The 6,945-nt window shown below is 36.0% G+C and overlaps 1 pseudogene; it reads right to left on the bottom strand.

The window, feature by feature from the left end:
* Nucleotides 1–5,332: 5,332 nt before the first annotated feature.
* On the bottom strand, nucleotides 5,333–5,693 carry LOC110207866 (nuclear transport factor 2 pseudogene; annotated as a pseudogene).
* Nucleotides 5,694–6,945: the final 1,252 nt, after the last annotated feature.

Here is a 6,945-nt window from a genome sequence, read left to right as displayed (position 1 = left end):
AGAAATGCCCTCTTGTTCCCACTCTATAACTTATTTTTTTCCATCTCTCCCTTTCAGTTAAATCATCCCCTACTGCCTTCAATCATGTTCTTACTTCTGCCTTCCTGAAAACAGTCATCACTTTATCCTTCAATCCCTGCTATCACTCAATATCTCTTCTGAATTTTGTAACTGAACTCTTTGAAAACACCATCTACAGTAGATGTCTTCACTTTCTCTTCTCTCACTCTCTTCTTAATCCCTTATACTCTATCTTCTGATTTTATCACTCCACTAAAACTCTTCTTCCCAAAGTTAACAATGTTCTCTTCGTTTCCAAATCCAATGGCATTTTCTCAGTCCTCATTTTTCTTAGCCTCTCTAGTCTTTAACACTGTTCATCAACCTCTTCTCCTTGATAATTTCTTTTTTTTCCTAGGTTTTCAAGTCACTCCACTCACTTGGTTCTCCTTACTATGTGTAGTTCCTTCTAAGTTTCTTTTCCTGAATATGTCGGGTTCTGTCCAGGGTTCTCTTCTATTCCCCCTCTATACTACTTCACTTGCTAGTCTCATTGGCTCCCAAGGTTTTAATTACCATTTAATTGATGATAATCCTAAAATCTATTCATCGTACCTCATCATCTCGTCCTCCAATCTTGAATTCCCAATTACTTTTCAGATATCTCAAATTAAATGTCCAGTAAACATGCTAAGTTAGATATATATGAAACTGAACTAATTATCTTTCTACTTAAATATCTCCCTCCCCCACCTTTCCTAGTACTGAAAAAGGGATTGCCATCCTCCCAGGTTCTCACACCAGCAAACTAGGAATTATCCTCTTTGCTTCACTATTTCTCAGCCCCATAGCCAATCTGTTGACAATGCCTATTAATTTCACCTTTCCTACTTATCTCACATATGTACCCTTTTCTCCTCTGAAAATGCCACCTCTCTAGTGTAGACTGCTATCACTCCATGGCAGCATTATTACAGTGGTCTGCTGTTGAATCTGCCTGCTTCAAATACTTTCCAACTCAATGTCATGCACCCTTTAGCTACTAAAGATATGCTCTAAAAATGCAAATGTTTCAATATCTTATCTTATCCCACTCAATAAATTCCAGTGATTCCCTAAAACCCAGAATTAAGTTCAAAATCCTATGTTTTTCCTTGAAAGTGCTTCATAACCTAGCCCCCTTCTTTCTTTACAACTGACCTCTTTGTGCTATGAACAAGACTCGCCCTATTAGATCTGCCATTTTTTTCGGACTGTCCTTCATGCCCAGAATTCTCTCCCTGCTTAAATCCTCATACTGACTTTCTTTACCTTCTTTACATCCCAAATAAGATCCCATATTTTACAGGAAGCCTTTCTAAATACCCTTTATTCCCCTCTGAATTTATTTCCTGTTTATCTTCTATATAGCTTGTTTGTATATATTTGTTTATACATTTTCTTTCTCATTATACTATGAGTTCCTTGAGGATAGGAACTGTCTTTTGCCCCCTTATGTATTCCTAGCGCTTAGCACAGGGTGTGGCACATAGTAGGCACTTAATAAACATTTATTAATTGATATCAATGTTTAGCTAACTTGATTAAAAGGCTAACAACTGTAATATTTTCCAGAATATTTGTATAATCCTTCCTACTCATGAGCTATTGTCTCATAAGCTAAAATTATCTTCATGGGGAGGAGCTTTCATAATTAGGTTCATAATTAAGGATGAGTGTATCCAATTAATTATATTTCTCACTGCCTTGGAGAGAGTTCTGAAGCCACTATCTCATGTGTTTGCTTCTTCAAGGAGAAATGGTTAGCCATTTTTTTGTATCATCCTTATGTCTCCTCTTTTTTCATAGAATATGCATCAGTATTTATATGGTTAATTTTTTTCCAGTAATATAGCAACTCAGGCATTATTACAAATGTTGAAAATATAACACCTAGTGTCCTCTGCTTCCATGGTGTCTGAAGATACAAAAGTCATTTCCATTAAACCAAGGGCCATTTTGTATGTTATTTGTTTCATGAGTTGCCATGGATAAAAAAAAAAATGTATCTTCTTTTGTACAACTTACAACTGTTAATCCACCTCATATTTAGTTTGGGATGATACTTGGAGAAATTATAGTTACTCACTTGATCTATAATTGGATTCTTTCACAGTTTCTAGAATTTGTCAGAGTGTATGCTTTGTCGACAAAAATATTCAGGGTAACACTAATGGATTTCACTTTATAGAATTTCAAATCAAAACTTCTAAAATATCTTAAATGACCATTTTTTCTGAGATCTTTTGCTTTAAACTTCAGCATTTGCACAATTTTGGTTTGATATTGCTATTTTCCCCCAGTGATTGAATATCATACATCTCTGATTTTTCCATTTGACAATCATTCGGGTATTCTTTTTTTTTAAAGATTTTGCCTTTTAATTACACATTATTTAAATTATAAATACATCTTTTTTCTTTTGACTTATCTTGAGCCATAATGTATAGAATTATATGGTCTAACATCTTCAAATATAATGACTAATATACTTACATTTCATTTAGGTAGCATATTTTATTTATTAATTTGTGATGAGTTCTCCAAGTTATATGACTTTATTTGTATTATATGATTTTTTTCAAACATCACTATAAAGAGAAGAATAGATGGGATTCTTATTCCCATTTTAAATGAGAGGAGTAAGGCAAGAGAAAGTGAAGTCAATTTTGGGTTGCTTAAGGTCATGTCATACATGCATGTAAGGGAGGGAGGGAATAAGCTTTTAAATAACATCTGCTATGAGCCAGGCACTGTGCTTCATTCCTTAAAATATATTCTTTGTTCCTCAAAACAATTCTGGTAGCTAGGTAATGTTATTATCTCATTTTAGAGGTGACAAAATTTAGGCAAAACATGGTTAAGTGACTTACTATACAACTAGTAAATGTTTTTGAATGTATTTGAACTTACATGTTTCTGACTACAGAAAAATCACTCCTTCCCTGGGCCACCTACATGCCCATACATGTATATTTAACTACAATATTCCATTCATCCAACTAATTTGGTAGAAAAGATGTTCTCTGAGATTGATTCCAAGGAACACTATTACTGGTGGTGGTAGTGTGTGCTTCCTGTTCCCCAAATTTTTAGAAGTGAAATGCTTTATTCATTTAAAGAAATGGGAAAAAATGTATTATCCTTAAGAGAAAATGCTATGACATATTTTCACAAGAGTGTATACATATATAATATGAAACATGAAAAACCCTTAAATTCCCTTCTAACTCAAAACACTATAGCCCTAGTATTCTCAATATTTGCTTATGTAATCCAGAGGCTATTTTTTATGTATTTCTCTTTAGGTGCAGATTTAAAACATTTAATGGGTAGCGAAGGTCAGCTCCCTTTATTGTTCTTGCCATGATATCTCTCCAACCCAAATTTAAAGGCTACCTGGTGAATGATATGATGGCAGTAACTGAGTCAGAATCTTTATCCACACAACATCACCTTTTATTAATAATGCCAAAAAAAAAAAAAGAAGAAAGTGAAAAAGTAAGGAATATCCTTTACATCTGTTCCTTTCACCTAATGTCAAGATAGATCACTGCCAAAGATGGCAACTGCAATTGGTAGACAATATGATATTCTCATTTATTATGAGAACTCTCCATTTAGTGAATGAATTTTTTAAAAAATCCATCCTGTAAGTGGAAGTGTAGAAATGAACACCTAGTTTGCTGAAATTAGAAGGATAATTCTATCTCTAAGATATTTTATTAAAGCTTCAGGAAAGGTGAGTTGGTCAATGTCACTATTGGGGTGCAAACTAAGCCAATTTCATGATATTTTCAATCATGGAATGATGAATCAGTCCTGGACTCAAGTGTGGTGTGTCTGTAATACCCTATCCCCCTTCAAGGCAAAGGCTTTACATTTTATAGCTTGAATAGAGCAATAATGTCACAGACTGGCAGGGCAGCGAAATCAATCGATGAGCTGAGTATGTACTGGAGGCACCCTGGGATTTGACTGACAGGTGATGAGATATCAGTCATTTTCTCTTCTCTTACTGCCTCTCTATTCAAGGTTTTCAATAGAAGATCTGGCAGAGTACAGAACAGAGAGAAAAAGCAGAAGGAGGGAAAAGAAGGCAAACTTTGAAAAATAAAAGCAACAATGGAGGTGAACTTCCTGACCTAATAGAAAAAAAGGATAAAGTTGGGTACAATGTATTGTCATGAAAAAATGTTTAAAGGAACAAGGAACAGAGTTTATTCTGGCAGCCAATCACAGTTTTCTATATACTCTTCTTGCCCAAAATGCTTCACATAATCTTGTCCCTCATTTCAGTACAAACTCCTGGCATTTTAGGGGTGCACTAAAGACTTTACTCAATTTTCAGATAAACAATATTTCTTATGATGGTGATAGGAACCATACATACACAGCTGTGTAATTTGGGGACCCATCAAGTTGAAAATAAAACTAAATAGTTTAGTTCTAGAAATACCTTAAAATTGACAAGAAAGAAAAGGCAAAGGAGAAAGAAAATACAATCTACATAACTGTATTACTAAAAGTGTGAATAATTTCTCTTAAGTATAGAATAATGTATACATCTGTATTCAGTGAGAAATTAGTCTTGTGCAATACTATACAGTCTAAGATATCTATCCAAAAGTTTTATTTTTCTAAGTCATTCTTTTTTTTTTTTTTTTGTAATTGTTAAGATAATTTTCATGGTTTAATTGTATAATGAGACATTGCAACATTTGACCAAATTAATAACTGGTCTGCACATGCAGCTACTACTTTCTCTTTTATTTCTTTGGGTTACTAAAGAAAAAAAAAAGATACTCTTTTGCATTACTTATTCTTTCTAAGGTTCAGCTAGGTGGCACAGTAGATAGAGCACAGGGCCTGGAGTCAGGAAGACCTGAACTCAAATCCAGCTTAAGACACTTACTAGCTGTGTGACCCTGGGTAAGTAACTTAACCCTGTTTGCCTCAATCAACTGGTCTGTAAAATGAGCTGGAGAAGGAAATGTATCTTTGCCAAAAAGTTTTTCAAATGAGCTCACAAAGGGTCAAACACAATTCAATTTAAGGCATGTGCTGTTCAACGCGAACTTTTGTGAGATATAGCTAGTCTAACTTCCAAAACACCATGCACAAACACACTCAGATAATGATGCAATCACCAACGCAGTGTCCACCCACCATGGCTTTGCAGGCTTATATTTGATATTTGCAGTGTTTTCAGGGGGCTGGGAAGAGGAAGCATGAATAATATCAGGAATCAGAGTGAGAAACAAGCAGCATGGGTACCTTCTGAAAACAGGGTTCAGTCAAAGTTGTGCAGCACTAACCTGAACATGCAATTGGTGCATGCTCAAATATCAAGGATGTCTATTAGTAGAAATACCTGGTGGTATCCAATGATGGGGTTTTCATAATACTAAACATACAGCTGCCAAGCATGGACTGTTAGTCCTGAGCTATGATGATGTGTTGTGTTTTCTTAAATGGAAGACTAGACAATTTCTCCATGATGACTACTTTATCTTCGAATTGCTGCCCTTCCCATGTAAGGGAAGATGCATCAATATATATTTCTGCTAACTGGGATCTGTCATTATCAAATAATGGTAGTAATGTTTCACAAAGCTCAATACAATCTGTTCCCAAATCAGCTTGTCTCCCATTTTGGATGCTCGCCTATCAGTGAAAACCTCAAAATGTCAGCATTGAAATACAAGATATTTAAGTTCTAAACTCTGCAATTAATACTAGTTTTCTGGAAAACACTGGAGAGTGAAAGCTGGCAGGCTAGAGTGATGGCAGCAGTAGCATGGTCCTAGACCGACTGTCACACTTCTCCCCCTCCACATACTCACCTCCTATGTTCCCTGTCCCATCTCAAGCCCTAAACCATTCTTTATTTGGTTAAATAGTTATGAGTTAAAGTTGTGAGGATTAAAAGAAAAGCAAATGTCCTCTGTCACAAGGAGGATATTATAATTTCAGGGGATTAACAATTGTTAATTAGTACGTGCTTCTTTAGATTTTTTTTTAAATTAAACTCAGTTTGTATATATATTTATGGAAATATAATGAATGTTCATGATGTGATGTATGTGTGCATACACACAAACACACATATACACACATATGTATCTGTATTTGTATATATATGTGTGTATACATATATAATGCATGCACATATTCACATATATTACTGCATGCATTGCGTGTATAATATATGATCATATCTTGCCCTCTCACCTCTCCTAATTATCCTTTTACTTTCATCTTGGGGTTCTGAGGATTTCAAGAGAAAGTACACTAATTGTCAAAGGAATTTCTCAAGAATTTGGAAAACAAAAAAGACTGATGGTGCTTCTCTGGGAGTCTCTGGGTGTGTGGGAAGAATGGGCAATGTCAGGAAGGCAAGTAATAGTATAGAAGACATGAATCCTGGACTTCCCCTTCAGGGAGCCAAGATGGAAGAGTGAAAAGGTAGGCTTTCTCACTCTCCCCTATCAACCTCTAAAAACCCAGAAAATACAACCCCAGAAAAAAACTCTAGGACAGCTAAACTAGAAGAAAGATGGGAAGCAGCAGTTCAGCAGCCCAGCAAACAGGTCTCACAGTGCCTCAGCAAAAATAAGGGAGACAGAACTACAAGGGGCCCAAGGTGGATAAGTACCCTGCGGCATTCATCTGAAAGGAGCTGAAGAAAGCCAGCTAAAGTCTTCCTAAAGCCCTGGTCTTGCTGGTGCCAGCCCAAAACCAGGTAAGCTGTCTGAGCCCTGCAGCATCCAATTGTGAAGAAATCCTGAAGCCCGGGTGGTAGAGTAGGCAAATACCAACACCTGGACCTCCGAGTGCCTCGGTAAGGGTGGAGGGAACCAGTGGAAACCAGCTCAGAAAACCACCAGGTGCCTCGCACTCTAC

This window comes from Phascolarctos cinereus, unplaced genomic scaffold, assembly GCF_003287225.1.
Source record: "Phascolarctos cinereus isolate Bilbo 61053 unplaced genomic scaffold, phaCin_HiC Scaffold_4;HRSCAF=312, whole genome shotgun sequence".
Classification (NCBI taxonomy): Eukaryota; Metazoa; Chordata; class Mammalia; order Diprotodontia; family Phascolarctidae; genus Phascolarctos; species Phascolarctos cinereus.
Note: the sequence above shows the minus strand (reverse complement) of the source record. Positions and strands in the feature narration are given on the sequence as shown.